The sequence below is a fragment of the Chrysemys picta genome, chromosome 1 (assembly GCF_011386835.1).
Source record: "Chrysemys picta bellii isolate R12L10 chromosome 1, ASM1138683v2, whole genome shotgun sequence".
Classification (NCBI taxonomy): domain Eukaryota; kingdom Metazoa; phylum Chordata; order Testudines; family Emydidae; genus Chrysemys; species Chrysemys picta.
Window position 1 is genome coordinate 156,470,199 of NC_088791.1, and position 18,577 is coordinate 156,488,775.

The 18,577-nt window shown below is 42.0% G+C and overlaps 1 protein-coding gene across 5 annotated transcripts in view; it reads right to left on the reverse strand.

Annotated features, from left to right (window-relative positions):
• COL8A1 (collagen type VIII alpha 1 chain) overlaps positions 1 to 18,577 on the reverse strand; it is a 118,475-nt gene that overhangs the window by 27,590 nt on the left and 72,308 nt on the right. For 3 of the 5 annotated variants that reach the window (XM_005283525.5, XM_042852948.2, XM_042852946.2), the window contains one exon: positions 10,712 to 10,827. The gene's annotated coding sequence lies outside the window, so the exon portion shown is untranslated. Of the gene's footprint in view, positions 1 to 6,748; positions 6,852 to 10,711; positions 10,828 to 18,577 lie in introns of all 5 variants that reach the window. The other 2 variants (XM_042852940.2, XM_065587423.1) reach the window with 1 other exon arrangement.

The following is an 18,577-nucleotide window of genomic DNA, read 5'->3' on the forward strand; positions in this document are numbered from 1 at the left end:
TACTTTTTTTTTTTTTTTAAGTGTGGTGGCGAGTCTGGATTTAAATGTTTCAAGGGATGAGGCTTCCATCACAACTCAGATTTGTCTGGCGGGAATTATTCCACCGTTCCTTTAAAAATGTGTGAAATGGTCTTTAGGGGGAGTGAGTTAAACTTTATTTTTAAACACAGAAGAGCCTGACATACAGTAACAAGTGCAATTCTGCTGTGGAAAAGGGTGGGAGATGGGATTTGGCTACAATGCGCAGGGAGGCCACATCTTTTGCACACACTGACATTCTGCTGCAAGTAGGTTTGCTGCGCTCCAGCATGCAGGAGGCTGGAGAATGGATTCTGCAGTCTCTGTGGCTACAGCAATACAATGTTATTTCTTTCCTCTCCACCCCTGCCCTTCCAGAGTGTGGCCAGTCTCCTGCGTTATAGGGCTGTGAGGCTGCTGTATTGGCTGTGGATTAGTTGTACTGCCACTCTGTAGTTTGGGAAAGGATTCCTTCCACCCACAAGTATCCGGGGGTAGCCGTGTTAGTCTGTATGCACAAAAAACAAGGAGTCCAGTGACCCCTTAAAGACTAACAGATTTATTTGGGCATAAGCTTTCAGAATTACAGAAATTCTCACTCCAGGCATCTGAAGAAGTGAGGTTTTTACCCATGAAAGCTTATGCCCAAATAAATCTGTTAGTCTTTAAGGTGCCACTGGACTCCTTGTTGTTACTGATCCCTGTGGGTGGAAGAACAAGGGCTGTGCACTGGTTCTAGTCTTTGGCCCTATATGATTAACAATTTGATAGCACTACTACATGAAACAACTGCTAAAATGCACAAAAATCCTCTTCCTGGTAACAATGGAATAGAAATCTTAAGGAAACCGTTTTTTATTCCTGTAGACAAGTCAGTGAATGGACTGAACAGAGACATTGGGTTTATGGTTTATTACAACAACCCACTAATTCCCTCTTTTTGTCATGACTGCAAGGGTGTTAATGGACCACTCCACCTTGAATGGTCCCATAATATGTGCTAACTACTTATGCTAAACAATCTGTTCCATCTTGCATTTTTGCTGTGATGGCAGGAGTCGTTTCTCAGGCCTAAAGAAGAGCTGCTGTATGTAAACTGGAAAGCTTGTCTCTCACCAACAGAAGTTGGTCCAATCAAAGATATTATCCTCACCCACCTTGTCTGTTTGAATGTTTCTAATTTAAACACAGTTCACTTGATGGTAACAAAGTCACATGCTGCTTTATATCTAATCTCACAGTAAATGCTCTATGCCGGGCAGTTTAGGGACAAACCACTACATTAGTCAATATTATTTATGTCACACTTATTTGGAGTTATTAGCTTCCTTGCTGCAACCTCTTTTTTTTTTTTAGACAGGCAAGTTTTAAAAAAAGTCAAATCCAATCTTTTAATTTTGCAGATGCAAATGAGGTCATACAGTCATCTTAACTGTTGGAGTGAATCTACAGCTGTGAGAGTTCATCCTCACTTGTAACCCTCCTCTCCCCCACAAACACAAACAAACAAAAAAGTCCATTTTCAGGACAATTTAAAAATCAGGCCCATTGAACTGCAAATATTGTGGAAGTTTATTTGGAAACATGTTGATTATCTCTGCATTTATTTAAAATTGTGGCAGGTATTGTGGGAAGATGGTGGCAGATTCAAATTTATATGGAGTGATTTTTTTGGATCAATATTAGGAAAAAGATTATATTCTCCTGGGATTGCTGTTGGAAATACACAAGAGGTTAACTGAACTAGCCACTAGGTGGCACCAGTGATCTATTCAAATACACTAATGTCAGATTTTTAACTAACATGGGAAATATTTGATATCAAATACATCTTATGGCAAGTGTATTGGTGATACTAATTTTCTTCCTAACATTTGTTGGGGCACAATTGCATTATGATAGATTGTGGGAGCCAGAAGCAGTAACTCCCCTGATGACAAGATAGTTGTATCTTGAAAACTTAACATCCCTTTGATAGCAGAAATCTTTGACCCTGAATAAGGTTTAAGAAACAAATATTTCAGTCTGCTCCATAGTTTGTTGCAGACATTTTTAATCTGTGGAAGTGAACAGAGCAGGCCCCACTGGACTTCTGCATTAACAATGCTCCTCTCTTCCTTTTTTCCCCAGTTTCATTTATTTTAACATCTGTTTTGTTTTGCTCAGTCTATTTTGTTTAGGCAAAATGGCAAGACATAATTTCTTTCAGAAGTGGTCATGTTTCAATCATGTTGGAAATCAAAATTGTAGACCACAGTAGCTGTGAGCCACTGTTGCTCGGAGCATGGTCTAACCCACACATCTTTCTCTGCTTCTTGCTAGAGATGGCTCAAAGCCCAACCTGTGAAATTTAACCCTTTCAAATTTAGTGCAGAACGGATTATTTGAAATCTGTCAATCCGGTTCCTATCCACATTGAGTCATGCCTCAGAAGAGCATTTGTCCTTATAAGATTTAAACCCCCCAAGTGATGGAAAGCTTGAGACTTTTGGTTTTATTGCGTATGAGCCCTGATTTGACCTCACATCCTGTAAGGAGAGTGTGTACGCTCCCTACCCTCTCCTACCTTGGCAAGGTTACACACTATCCTGATCTCTGAGACACGTTCTGCTCCATAACAACATGTATTTTAGTTCAGGTTACTCCGCTGTTAAACCTAGAGGCAAGGTCCTCCCTATCTAGCTAAAGAGTGAGGAGAAAGGGGAAATAACAGGAAAAGGGACTGTTAAGACAGGAATACCTGGAGAGCGTTTCTGTCCTTATCTGTACACCATTAATGAGTAAGTGGGCAGTTAAGTACTGTGGTCTAGGGCCAGCCTGAGCAGACACTTGGTCCTAGGTACAGTGAGAGAGAGCAGGGGGAAGAGAGTCAAGTGCCAGATAAGTCACAAAGGGATTATTTTTCCTAATTATTTTATCCCACACAGGGCTTTTTTCTGTTTACCATTCCTTTTGACAAACAGATGATTGTACCTCCCCAAAGTGCAGCATGACCCAGTTCATGGACTATTTTGATCCCAGTTTTTCTGACTGGAAATTTCCTGAGGGCCTGGATAGACTCACTTTTGTTCCTTGCAGCAAGAACCCCAAACTAAGAAAGAGCTGCTGCTGCTGTGGTAGTCCCATTCCTCTGAGCGACCATAGCTGGGCAGTCACCATGCTGCCTGGCACAATTTGAACACAGACCTGAGCCCAACTTAATTCTGATACAAACCCAAATGTGTGTCTCTCTCTCTCTCTAATTAATACCTGGTACTCTGGACTGAGGCTGTTGGGGAAATCTCTCCAGTGAGGGTTTGGAGTTAGTAACCATTGGTGGAATAAATGGAACCAGGGCACCTAGAAACCATGACATGTAATTGAAAAATAGCTTCTACAGCTGCCCTTTGCTTTCTCCATCCTCTTGGCAGTTCTAATGGCTTAGGCTGGAGTGAGTTGGAGCAATAAATAAATCTTATCCCTGGTCTGTATTCACCTAGAGCCAAAGCAAGACAAGGGGATGTGCTACAGATGAAGAGTAACCAAGTCAGAAAAAGAGAGAGATTTAGTTTCTCCTCATGAAAATGTCTTTAAACATATTCAATTTTCCCTCTGTTTCAATTTCCCTCACACTAGAGCAGTAGCACACAAATACACAGCTCCTCCCTCTGACTGAGCACTAAGGATCAGATTTTCAAAGGAATGAAGATACCTAAAGCTGAAAATAGGTGCCTCCTGGGATTTTCAAAAGCACCATTGGGAGTTAGGCACATATAAAAATCCCCAGGAGGCACCTAAGCAAGCTAGGCACCTGTCTACATCTTTAGGAACTTGAATAAATTTGAAAATCTGGCCTTAAGTGTAATGTTGACGGTCTACATCATGCTACAACTGTATGTTCATTTTTAGATAGACAAAAGTTACGATGTGTATGAAAATATGTGAGAATAGAAACATGAAGGGAAAGGCTCTTCATAAGATTAAATGATCCCCCTCACAAAGATTCAGCTTACACCAGGTACCTACCATCTCTTATCTTTATTATTTGCCCTAGTAAAAACTTTGGAGGCATCTGAGTGTTGCAATTCAGTTCCAGGGCAAGCCCATCCTCAGAGATGGCTTATCTGGAGGTATCTTATTGTTGTCTCTGGGACTACTGCTTCAGTAGTCCTGAAATAATCTATCCAGCAGCATTGTATTTCATAATTCCTAAGAGGACAAAGACTATTCTAGGAAGTTCTGAAGATATATCCCTCATTCCATTTGGTGGAAATCTGGTAGATTCCAAAAGCAAAAAATAACTCACTGTCGGTGCTTTATGAAGCAGAGCTAAACCACTCCTAGAGGAGACGGTGAAATAACCTGCAGTGAGGAGAACGAACCCCACAGGAGACAAGAAAATCTCCTCACTTCAGTTCAAACCGTGTGTGGCAGGAATGTCATATACAAGTATTTGACATTTTAGCAGAGCTAGTCATTATAGGGGGCAAAAGAAATATTACCTGTGGGCAGTGAACATTTTGGTACCCTCCCCACACCTGCCGCAAGTGCAGTACTGTGTTTACAACAGTAAAAGTGCAGGCAGCTTGCATTAACTGAAATAGGGCAAGCCCCATTTGTATAAAAGAAAACTTCATGCTTTATCCTGCCCCAGTTTCCTCAGTATTTTTCATATGGCATTTAATAGTGGAGTATCTTCAAGTAAGTTTTGCATGCCAAACTCGGATTTTTCTCATGTTCTTTTAGACTGAGTAGAGATATCAAGTTTAGCGTTTAGGAAACTGTGTCTATGTAGCTTCCTTACATTCTTAATTTGTATAGAGAACAAAGACTCACCACCAAGAATGCCTGAATTCCTGGTGACCTTTCACTGCAAACTGTGAACTTTGCTCACTAAACTCAAGGTATATTTAGGCTTCATCATACTGGCTGCAAGAGAGTCACTCTTCTTTCCCTTTCTAGATCATTACTTATTAGTGACAGCTTCCCAAACACAATGAAGGGTGGGAGAACTTGTCTGAGTAAATTCCAAAATCTATTCCAGGTTTTGCAGGCTCAAAATTGTAACCTTCACATTGAGCTTTTTCAAAAATAGCTGTCACGCAGACAAAGTGGCATGAGTTATACCAGCAGTACCTCTGATGTAACATATATGGCAGTATCCTAATGGAATTGTCCAAAACGTGGTAAAATCCTACAGTTATTTCTCAGTTAAAACTTGATTCATTTCAGCATCTCTATCCAGCATTCATTCGCTCATGTTAAATCACTGAAAAGGATGCTGAAGAGAACCTGTTGAAGTCAATGGGAGTTTCAACTAAGTAAAGAAAGCAGGATTTGGTTTAGTGGTAACACTATTACGAACTGTGATTGTTAGTGTAGAATATTGCAGGGTTTTGTTTCCTCTTGTTTAAAGGATGCATTTAAACATTTGTATGTTTGTCATGTTAGAATTTTCAAAGCAGCTGCATTGTATTTGTGAGTTTAGTGCTCAAAGTTTAGCTGTGTAAGAAATATTGTGGCTGCATGTCAATTTAATATCCTAATAGGTTCAAATACTAATATCGGTATCAGTATAAGTTGCGTATCTCTTGTTTGAGTGCTTCTGTAATTTTAGTCAGTTGGCAAGCACTGACAATCTTCTCAGCACTGTATAAGACACAGGTATTAAGACGGTTTCTGCCTCTGAAAGCTTACCGTCTGGAAAACAGGAACAGAAAGCTAAGATTTCCTAGGAGACTCAGCTGCATAGCAAATATATTTATCTGTAACAGATACACTATGATCTCACCGAAAGCTCTTTCATAAGGAATAATTGGTTGGATACATTTAAGTGAATTATGGGCTTTGGGGAGAAGAAGTTGCACTTAAAGTGTTATCCTTCCTTGGTCATAGTAGCTATGGAAAAAGCATATGCAGTACAAACTCCTAATTGTACTGCTGTTACTGAATGACCTGTTAACAAACCATACACTTCAAAGCACCCAAAAGCTAGGGTGACCAGGTGTTCGGTTTTCAACCAGAACACCCAGTTGAAAAGGGATCCTGGCATCTACGGTCAGCACTGCTGACCGGGTCGTTGACTGTCGGGTTGGCGCCGCCACACACTGGGGCTGGCAGGCTCCCTGCTAGCTTCTGTGCCACACAGCAGCTGGGAAGCAGCCAACATGTCCCCCCATCTCCGGCTCCTATGCATAGGGGCAGCCACGGGGCTCTGCATGATGCCCCTGCCCCAAGAACTACCCCTGTAGCTTCCATTGGCCAATTCGAGCTGCGGGGGTGGTGCCTGCGGACGGGGCAGGGTGCAGAGCCACCTGGCCATGCCTCTGCATAGGAGCTGGAGGGGGGACATGGCGGCTGTTTCCCGGGAGCCATGCAGCACGGTGGCTGCTTGAGATAAGGGCCGGCTGGAGTCTGCATGCCTGACCCCATCCTGGGGTCCAACCCCCTGCCCCAGCCCTGATTCCTCTCCAATCCCCTCAGTCCCAGCACCCTCCTACACCCCAAATCCTTCCTCCCCAGCCCAGAGCTCCCTCCTGCACCCAAACCCCTCAGCCCTGGCCCCATTCCAGAGCCTGCACCCCCAGCTGGAGCCCTCACCCCCTCTCACCCAACCCACTGCCTCAGCCTGGAGCCCTGTCCCACACTCTGAATTCCTCATTTCTGGCCCCACCCCAAAGTCCGCACCCCCAGCCAGAGCCCGCACCCCCTCCCACACCCCAGCTCCCTTCCTTCCCTCCCCATGACCCACCTCTTTGTGAGAGCAGCAGGCAGATTTGGAGCCTCCCCAAATCCCCGCCTCCTTCCCTTGGCAGTATAACTGCACTGCTCTGCTGTCGGGGGGTGTTTTGTTTCTGCAAAGGGTGAAGAATAGGATTTGTCCCTGTGATTTGAATCCCATCTACTGCACACTCATGAGATGCCTTTGTATCCTCACCAAGTGGTAGCAGTCTGATGTGATGGCTGCCACAGGGTGTCTGTTTTGTGCCTTTTCTATTTGCATCCGTTTTAAATGCGTTTGAGTGACCAAGAAAAAAAAAGCCACATTGTGATTTATTCACGATAACCTGTGCGTTGGCTGATGAAGGAAACACATTCACCAATGAGAAAAGGGAACTGTATTTCTAAACTATTTCACAGCACTGCTTGAATTGAGGGGGGAAAGAGACCATTTATTCCCCCTTCCTACCCAACTGTCTTCTTTTTCTAATTCCTCTTTAATTTCCTCCCAACCAGCACCAGCGAGTGGAGTGTAAGGCTGGGATTTTCAAGAGGGACTAAGGGAGTTAAAGCAGCAAAGAGGCCTGTGGCACCTTATAGACTAACAGATGTATTGGAGCATGAGCTTTCGTGGGTGAATACCCACTTCATCGGATGCAAGGGAGTTAAATTTCCAACTCCTATATAAAGTCAATGAGAGTTGGACACCTGGGATAAATTGTTCAGTACTTAAGTGATTTAGGAATCAGTCTCTTTCAAAAGTGTCTGAGTCCCATTGAATGTCATGTAGCATTAGTGCAGGGGTAGGTAACCTATGGCACACGTGCCGAAGGCGGCACACGAGCTGATTTTCAGTGGCACACTCACTGCCCGGGTCCTGGCCACCGGTCCGGGGGGCTCTGCATTTTAATTTAATTTTAAATGAAGCTTCTTAAACATTTTAAAAACCTTATTTACTTTACATACAACAATAGTTGTTATATATTATAGACTTAGAGAAAGAGACCTTCTAAAAACGTTAAAATGTATTACTGGCACGTGAAACCTTAAATTAGAGTGAATAAATGAAGACTCTGCACACCACCTCTGAAAGGTTGCCAAACCCTGCACTAGTGGATCTCAATACAGTACCAGAGCCTGAAGAAGAAAGACAGAGAAGACAGGGCAAACTAAACTTCATGAGGGTGTTGGCAAAGAAGCTGGATTTGAATGGAGATAAGGAGATGAGTATAACAGAGGGGACTGAATTGGTGAAACTTGTATGCTAAGGGGCCACAGAGGGGAGTTCCTTAGAAAAAGGAACTGACAGGAGGTCATAAGGATACATAAATTGCAATTGCCCTTATTCTCCACTTAAACGTCTCATTCTGGGTATGTAAATTAAACCAGTTTAAGACCCCAGACACTTACAGCTACTTTCCCCATCATTCATAGTATATCTGCATTTGACCCAATATATTTTCCCTCTGCTTTGTGGATTAAATTAGAGAATGTCTGTGAAGCTAAACTCTTCATCCTGGCCATTTTTCTGATTGCCCTCCCCTCCTCCCCCCATTTCCATGGCCTTTTTCAAATATTTTAATTAAAAAAAAAAGTTATTAAAATACTGCATCCGTCTACTTAGTGACAGCTGAGTGGGGCTAACACCATATTAGAATAAAGCATAGGAAGCCAAGGCTATTTGAAACAAGTGAAATACACACACAATTGCATTTAAAAATATTGTATGACTTAAAAAAGAACCTAAATCTCCTAGTCTAGAAATTTCTTTCAGAGGACTGATATTTTTATATATAAAACTATTATGTCAAGCATTTAAAAATGGCATCAAACAATATTTTGATATCCCCAAGTGTTGCTTCTGAGAATCCTTTTCCTGTTTTGCATTTAAAATGACATACTAAAATAAGTGCAGGCGATTAAGGAAGATGGGTATGTTCTATTTTATGAAGGAAACCCAGCAGAACTGTTTGTGGGGATATTTAGTTACAGGAAACCCACTTGCTGAGCCCCCCCTTCAGTTGAAACAATTAAAATGTTGGTTTTGGTTGGAGCTCAGAAATTTTATTGGATCCAAATGCTTTTCAATCATCTTCACCAGCTGACACCCAAGTTTGAAAATTTTCAGGACTGCCTATGAAGATAGGGCTAGGGCTTTATTTCAGGCTCTATATCTAAACATCTTGAATTTTGGCCAGGTTTCTATCAAGATCTGAACTTTATAGCTCGGGTGTATTTCTGTACACTGGAACAGGTCAGAAAAAGGGAGGAAATGGTAGCTTTCACAATTTTTCACTAAAATTTTGAAAATGTACAATGCTATTCTACTTTATGTATGTGTTTCTGAAAAGAAAAGGCATTAATTTTGATCTTCTTAACAAGGTGCTGTAGCTAAAGCATTTGACTGGAGGTCACAATAGCGGAGCTCTGTTCCCAACTCTGCCATTGACTTGTTGAGACATTGGACAAGTCACTTAAACTCTCTGTGCTTCAGTCTCCCTTTCTGTAAAATGGGAATGATGATACTCACGCATCTTTGCAAAGCATGTTGAAATTTATTGATGAAAAGAACTATGTGCTAATTATTCTTATTTTTAGCTGTCTGTGGGATTGGCTAGAAAATAACCTCTCTTTATAATGTTTTAACCAACCTCTGTAGAAATGTATAACTAGGTAATAAGAGCCCAATCCAATTCCTATTGGTGGATCTTTTCATTGGCTTTGACTGTGTTTTGGATCAAGGTTTGAAAGCTCTAATAAATTCAATAGAAGGTTTCAAACATTCTGTAGAAAGGGTCTCCTTCTCTATTAAATTTTAGGGGTTGGATACTTCAGTTGCACCAAGCTCACAAAGCTGTGAGAAAGATCCATCTTTCTGCTCCCCCTCTTTTAGGGCTAGGTAGGACATAGGGCCACTAAGTTACACTGAGTGGGATGGTCAGCAGGGACAGTTCCATTGACTGAGGATTGCACAACACTTTGGCCATGCCTCCATGTCTGAGGAGGTGGAACAGGTGCAAAAAAGGGGTGTGTGTAACCAAGGCTGAGGATGTAACTCTATATGTTTTTAGAGTTATTTTTATAGTAAGAGGTTGGTTTCATCCCAATTAAATTCTATTGGACTTTTTCTATAAAAGATCAAAACAATCAAATGTGCTTTTTCCTCTTTTATATGGACACTCAAACATCTGTGGCATTTGCATGATTCATTCTCAACAAATGGATTTTTTTAAATTAAATTAAATAATAATATATCTTATTAGGCAACAATGATTTTTAGTTCCAAAAGTCACATTTGAGAATACATAATAGTCCTGACTGTGGATACTATGAGCTAATGTCTACTTGTTAGAAACTTTTCCATTAAAGCTCAAAATGATGTTTACCATCTACTTGCTATTACTCAGAGATATTAAACATTAGAGTGACACTGCTGTGTGATTTTTATACACAGACTCACACACACACTATGGATATCACAAGTATATAACAATAATGATTCACTAGATTCTAAAGAGCCCTCAGTCAGCCCAAGAGAAAATTACTGTGCACCTCTCTCAATAGAAAAAAATCCTTTCCCAATGAAGCCCATAACTGATCACTCCCTAGCCCTAGAAAATATTAACAGAATCCTTTAAATAAGCAGGAGAAAATGCAAAATGTTACAAAAAAGTCTAACAATTACACGAAGAGCTACAAATTATATATATTTTTTCTCACTTTGAATTTAGGAGATTTCCCTAATGGGGTATTTTCTTTAATTTTCTGGGGGCGGGGAGGGGGGGAACATACTGAGATTGACTGCAAAGAAGTTTTGTAGTGGAGAAATTTCTACTTGAAATTCAAACAGCATATGGAAAACACTTGAGTAACTTAGCAAGTCCCATGGAAGACCCAAGTGATTACTTCAAGATTACTTGAGTCTTTACCAATTGTGTTCAGGCTTAGTCATTGTGGATATGTCATTTGGAGTTTCAAAACTGGATATACTTACATTTAGATTTTTGGGAAAGGGCAGCACAGTGGATCAAAGTCACTTGTGGTTCACCTGGATTCCGTGTCTGCTTTAGGTCAGTGGAGTAAGATGTTTTGTTGATTCCAAATCAGCACCTACAAAAAGTTAGTTGTATTTTAAAACATCAGGTTAGAATTTAGACCATAATAAAGATTGGGCACTCTCAATAACAAAGTATTATCCTTTTTGCACAGACATCAAGAAACATTGACCAAGATTTTCAAATCCAAGTGGCTAAAATTAGTCTCTTAATGCCATATTTAGGCATCCAAATCAGTAGCCTGATTTTTTCAAAAGTGCTCCACACCCAGTAGCTGCCATTGACTTCAGCTGGAATTGTAGGTGCTCCACACGTTTGCAATCAGACTGCTGATTTTAGGTGTCTAATTATAGACTAAAGAGTCTACTAGTAGTAGGCAGTCATGTGTGAAAAACTTCATCATTGTTCTCAGACAACCTATTTGGCTATAACTCAACACATGGATTTTGATTTTCAGGAAAGCTACTTGAGTATTGTTTCCTAAGCATTGTGTCATGGCTGTGTAGAAGCATTTTTTTTTTTTTATCATTAGATGTGAAATTATCCAGGTGCCAGTACAGAGACAGATGGCAGTATTCCATTAAACCTCATTGTCTTTTACATTCATTACCTCAATAAAAGCACATGACTCTTGTATGTGCACTGTGCTCTGAAAAGACACTGGTGTTTTTAGAGGCTTTGAACTCTGTGTGATATGCTTGGCACCTCGCTGGACTGAACTCGAAGTCTGAGGATGCTGGACATTCAGGCCACAAGAGAATGCGAATATTTAACCACTGAGCTCTCCTTTAATAAAACTGAGCATGCACTGCTTCTTTTGCAGAATGCAAAAGAATTTAAGCCTGTTTTAAGATAATGGCTTACTGTCATTAGTTTTAAGACAAAAATTAATGACAGTAGGTCATCGTCACTTTTTTAATAATGTCATTGCCTCTGAAAGTCCCCTGTTAACAGTGGCAGAACACTATTCAGTGGTTCTCAAACTTTTGTACTGTGACCCCTTTCACATAGCAAGCCTCTGTGTGCGAACCCCCTCCCCCCTTATAAATTAAAACCACTTTTTTGTATATTTAACACCATTATAAATGCTGACAGCAAAGCGGGGTTTGGGATGGAGGCTGACAGCTCGTGACCCCGCAGCTAATAACCTTGCAACCCCCTGAGGGGTCCTGACCACCAGTTTGAGAACCCCAATAGCTCTTGAATTAGATTTTGTGAATTTCTCACAAAAGCTGAGTTACCTGAAAGCTTAGATGTAAATACTGTTGAGTGATATGTATTAGGGGTTTGACCCAAAATCCACTGAAGTCAATTAAGAGAATCCATCAACTTCAGTGAACTGGCACCAGTTCTATGTCATTTCTGGGTCTTAGAGATGCGTCATCTGCTCCCTGATTGCCATGTGCTTCTCAGCCTTTTTAAGAGGGTTTTTTCCCCATCTTGTATCCTGCCAAGTAGGCTTCCTCATTTGACCAGCTGAGATGCTCAATCGTTTTCAGTGTGAATCTTTGCTCATTCATTGTTTTGAGCTCCAAAGTTCAGCTCTGGAGCTAACCTTGCCCACAGTTTGCCAGGGTTTGGTCTGGGGTTTGGTTCAGCCTCTCAGAAAGGTGAAAGCCAGTCACAAATTTATATCCAAACTTTCCCAACCAAATGACCTGCTCCTGCCCCCATTCCAAACTTCCACTGATTTCTCTGAGAGCAGGCCCAGGCCCAAAATTCATGGCTGTTCTAGTTTGAGCCATTCTCTAATTATATTAAGTATCCTTATATATGTATAGATGTAGGCATCAGTTTCAGGACAAAGACATCCTTCCATTTAACTTCTTTTTAAAACTGAAATATTATAATTAAATTTAAGTTATTTATGATATGAGAAAAAGCTCGTGAGGTTTTCTATTATAAGAAAATCATTGGCATTATTGGTTTAGCTCTGCCAGCTGCAGCTCATGACAACAGGATTAGGGCTTTCCTGGGTGATTCAGGACAGAGCATGGAGCATAAGCAGTGGGCTTGGTCTTGGGGGACAGAACCTTGTGACGATTCCTCTCTGATGGGCGCAAGGAGAAACTGTCATGGGCTTTCTTAGGATGTGGCAGGAATAAAAGAGCTCCTGGAGAGGAAACATAAGCACAAGACCACCTGTTTGTACTGTTTCATCTATTAGGTCTATATCTGTAGGTATGTTCTATGTAGCTGTGTAATTGGAGAAATGAGGTCATCCTGTTTTTTGTATACTGCACCTTTAAACACTAGGATCTCTCTGCCGGCTGCAGGTGGTAGCTGGGTGAGGCAGCTGACATTTTGTGTTTCAGTTTGGATTCTGAAAGTCAGAGTAGGTCACTAGCCTCTCACTGTCTCATGGAAGACAGTATGACCCCAATTCAGCTAACCACTCAATCATGTTTTACATGTTTTTCAGTACTGCATGTGATTAAGTGCTTTCAGTGAATCAAGTCTACATCCTTGTTTCTTTAACCTCAACTCTAAGGGTATGTCTACACTACGAAATTAGGTCGATTTTATAGAAGTCGATTTTTAGAAATCGATTTTATACAGTCAATTGCGTATGTCCACACTAAGTGCATTAAGTTGGCGGAGTGCGTCCTCACTACCGTGGCTAGCATCGACTTATGGAGCGGGGCACTGTGGATAGCTATCCCACAGTTCCCACAGTCTCCGTCGCCCTTTGGAATTCTGGGTTAAGCTCCCAATGTCTGATGGGGCAAAAACATTGTCGCAGGTGGCTTTGGGTACATGTCGTCAGTTGCCCCTCCCTCCACGAAAGCAACGGCAGACAATCGTTTCACGCCTTTTTTCCTGGGTTTCCCATGCAGATGCCATACCACGGCAAGCATGGAGCCCGCTCAGCTCACCATCACCGCTGCTGTTGTGGGAAAGTCTACTGTGGGGGCTGCTGTTATCCAAGTAGCCAATGCAATCATTGACGTTCTGTTATCAAGCGTAGTGACTCTGGGAAATGTGTGGGCCTTTTTAGATTTTAGGTGCATCATATTCCTGTCCTTTGTCGCTGGTGAAGAAGTCTTGCAGCCGTACATTCCAGTCTGGTCGGCACTGCAACACTCCATAGCACTTCTGTGGTTGACACATGTAACGGCTCCAGGGCTCTTGCTCTTTTGCCTTAGCTGAGGTACCTTGCCCTACCCGGACCTCCAAGCATTCAACACAGAAGCACCTGCAGCAGCTGGCATTGCTACACAGCAGCAGCTCTTGCCTTCACAGCAGACGGTGCGATAGGACTGCTAACCATCATCATCCACCGCTTCCGCTGCAACTCTGCTCTCCTGCTCCACAGCAACGAGCTCAGGGGATCTGTACTGGTCCTCCTGCTGGCAGCAGACGCAGTAAGACTGGTAACCATCCTCGTCGGACATGTAGCTTGGCCAGGGGTTCTGGGAACGTCTTCCTTGCCCGGCTCCTAGCAACCTCCAGGGCATGGTGTACAGCTCCATCACTTCCCCTGCAACTCTGCTCTCCTGCTCCCCGCGACGAGCTCAGGGATCCATTCATGAAGCCTGGACAGTAGTAAGGAGCACTTCAACTATAGGCTGAGCAAGTGCAGAATGGTGGTAGAATGTGCCTTTGGACATTTAAAAGCTTGCTGGCGCTGTTGGTCAGACCTCAGTGCAACCAACATTCCCATTGTTATTGCTGCTCGCTGTGTGCTCCATAATATCTGTGAGAGTAAGGGGGAGAAGTTTATGGCGGGGTGGGAGGTTGAGGCAAATCGCCTGGCATCTGATTTTGAGCAGCCAGATACCAGGGCAATTAGAAGAGCACAGCAAGGTGCGCTGCACATCAGAGAGGCTTTGAAAACCAGTTTCATGACTGGCCAGACTTTGGTGTGACAGTTGTGGGTGTTTCTCCTTGATGCAAACCCGCCCCCTTTGTTGATTTTAATTCCCTGTAAGCCAACCACCCTCCCCCCTTCGAAATAAAGCAGCTATTGTTTTGAAACCATGCATTCTTTTTTTGTTAATTAAAAAAAAAAAAAAGAGATAATGGACAAGGTAGCCCGGGTGGGGTGGGGGAGGAGGGAAGGACAAGGTCACATTGATTTTTAGTGTGGCTACAATAAGCAAACTGTTTGAATGACAGCCTTCTGTTGCTTGGGCCATCCTCTGGAGTGGCTGGATGCCTGGAGCCTTCTCCCCACATTCTTGGGCGTCTGGGTGAGGAGGCTATGGAACATGGGGAGGAGGGGAGGTGCTTATACAGTGGATATAGCGGGTGTCTGTGCTCTTGTTGGCTTTCCTGCAGCTCTAACAGATGCTTCATCATGTCCGTTTGCTTCCCCATTAGCCTCAGCATTGTATCCTGCCTCCGCTCTTCGCGCTCACTTAATTCTTTCCTGGCCTCTGCCACTGAATGCCTCCATGCATTAAGCTGTGCCCTATCAGTGCAGGAGGACTGCATGAGCTCAGAAACATGTCATTGTGAGTGCATTTTTTTTCACCTTCTAAGCTGCGATAACCTCAGGGACAGAGATGATAGGGGGAGCATAGAAACATTCTATGCTCTACGATTCTGGGAGGACTGCATGGTCACCCGTGCTGCTGAGTTCGCCACACTGACCAAAGAGGAAATGAAATTCAGAAATTCCCAGGGCTTTTCCTGTGTACCTGGCTAGTGCATCGGAGTTCAAAATGCTGTCCAGAGCGGTCACAATGGAGCACTCTGGGCTAGCTCCCGAAGGGCAATTCCGTCGATTTGCGTCTGCACTACCTCAAATTCAACCCAGCAAAGTTGATTTTAGCGCTACTCCCCTCGTCGGGGAGGAATACAGAAGTCGATTTTAAGAGCTCTTTAGGTCAATGGAACGGGGTTGGTTGTGTGGACGCAATCATTTTTAAATCGACCTAACGCACCTAAATTTGACCTAACCCTGTAGTGCAAAACAGGCCTAAGTAATCTAGATTGAAATACTGTTCTCTCTTTTATGGGGAAAAATAGGGTCAAATGCTGTCAGATGCTTACATAGCAACCCTCCCGTTGATTTCAATGGGAAATTTTTTCTGAATAAGAACTGCTGAGGAATATAAGACTTAGTGTGAAGAAAAGCAGGAGGGAGGTATATATACAGCCACATTTTTTCAAAAGGGGCACCATATGAAGGATTTTGTAAACTGCACCACAAAATGTGTACATCATAGAACTGGTATTTGCACTTTCAACTGCAATTTTTAATGCTGGTAGGAAGCGGATTTAAACTGAACATTATTTTTAAAGGTTTTGTTATATTTAAGGGTGAGAATACACATCATCATTTGCTCTTGTTTGCATATCACATTCCTTTTTCAGTGTCTTTGCCTCCTTCTCAACCTCTGAATTCCTTCCCGCTGTCATAGAAACACACAAACTTTTATGTAATTGTGAAGCTTCCCTCTAGATGCACACCAAATTCTAGGAGAAGAACACTAGAATTGCTTATGACAGATAAGTCACATTACTGTTTTGTTTTGTTTAAACCATGTGAAAAATGAGACATGAGGGGTAGAAATCAGTGCAGCTCAAGATCCTTAGTGCTTCATGATCCAAAAAACATAAGTATCTATCCAGGTGCAAAACCCTCCCTTTTTTTTATAAAGTGTGAAATAAATATAAAGAAGTTTGTACTGAATTTGCAAATGCTGGCAGCATGCAATATTGCAATTACTGTCAAACTTTGAGCTACTGGAACCGGAACCAGGAGTTTAAGCAACACAGAGGGAAAGGCTTTTTTGCATTTTCTTCTGCAAAATATATAAAATAGCGGTAATTGTATTTGGCATGACTGCATCTGAAATGATGAGCAAAGTTTCTACCATTGACTGATTATATTAACAGAAGCAGCTAATGCCATGACTGTCACTTTTACTTAAAAAAAAAAAAATAGAATTGTCCAGTTACCCTGTTAAATTTATCAGATTTTTATTCTGCAAAAAGAATTCCACATATTTTGCTCTTTGAAAAGAATCATGTTAATCACCTCTTAGAGGTACTTTACTAATGCTTCATATCTGGCTTGGTTTGGCTGGATAAGGAAAGGGACCTTGCTTCCTATTTAGTGAAGAAAAAAGATAAATAGGATGGGGTAACATCAGCCATTGGACTGTGCTCCTGCGTGCCATCAAACTAAAACTAGGCATTCATTGCTTCATGTAATGTGATCCAGTGATAACAATGTCTGTATTCTGAATCACCACTTCATGACCTAAATTTTCTTGCCATTTAGCATATTTCTTCTTTTTGACCCAATGCCCACATAGAGGGGGGCCCAATCCAGCTGCATGCTGAGTGCCTGCACAACTGCAGTTCTCAAGAGGTGCTCGGCACCTTGCAGTTTGGGCCCAGATTTTGTTCAGCGTTAGAAGAAAGCTGGGAGAATGTCTTTCTAGATGAACAATGGATGTTTCGGATATGAACATGAAAGAAGAAGAATACTTTGAAGGCCCCAATTCAGCAAGGTATTAAAGCACACAGGAAATTTAAGCATGTGAGTGATCACTAAGGCCTGGTCTATACTACCCGCCTGAATCGGCGGGTAGAAATCGACCTCTCGGGGATCGATTTATCGCGTCCCGTGGGGACGCGACAATCGATCCCCGAATCGGCGCTCTAACTCCACCAGCGGAGGTGGTAGTAAGCGCCGCCGACAAAAAGCGGCAGAAGTCGATTTTGCCGCCGTCCTCACAACGGGGTAAGTCGGCTGTAATACGTCGAATTCAGCTACGCTATTCACGTAGCTGAATTTGCGTATCTTAAACCGACTCCCCGCTGTAGTGTAGATGTACCCTTAGATGTCCTTGTCTTGGGACCATTCACATACTTAAAATTATGCACGTGCATAAGTGCCTTGTTGAATTAGAGCAAGACCATGTTTCTCATCAGGTATTTTAAGCCAATATTAATGATTTTAGTCTGACAACACCCTTATGAGGTAGATAAACATTATCTTTGTTTAAAGGTGGTGACTTGCCCCACGTCACACAATGAATCAATAGCAGATCCAGCAACTGATTCAATGACTCCTAAATCCCAGTTCCTTGCTCTAACCACTACCGGATATTCTGCCTTTGCAGATCCTATGTAAAAATTTGACACTTTCTAAAATGAAGATAAGAGCAACGGTTAATAGTGGCATGTTGCCCCAGTCTGGACAGATTTATATTATGATTTTTTTTCATACTACACAGAAGAATTTAAACATATGAACGGGAAACAAAACTTATGCTAAAACAGCAAGAAGAATTAAAGATTAAAATTACAGAACTAAATGGGTGGTTTTAATGATGTAGCTCCTATAGACTTCAGTGAGTGCATTACATGAATAAAATCGTTAGGAATCTGTGCAATGCTTTGGAGATCTAGCTGTAAAAATCTTAACTTAAGCCAACGAAAGCAAGAAGTTCCTTTTACTACATTGTTAGTTTGCCTCACTGTCTCTGAGTAATTCCCCCTTGTTTCTCAGTTAACACAGCATTTCATCCCGATCTAAAATTATAAGCAAAAAATATATTTCCTTTCATTTGGTTCTAGTAACTTAGAGCTAAAAATCAATAGGAGTTAGGCACCTGGGCACAATCTCACTAGATGCCAATCTGCATTTTTAGGTACCTAATACCTTTAAAAAACTGACCCTGAATTCCTTGTGATAAGGCTACTGGAGAAATCAGCAGCTGGGATGTGCGTGTGACTTGCTGACATGCAGACACAGATGTTACCTTTCCTTTAGGCTGTTGGCCTCCATAGAAATTCCGTAAAACAATTTATTCTTGTGGCACAATCTGGCTACTTACGAGATA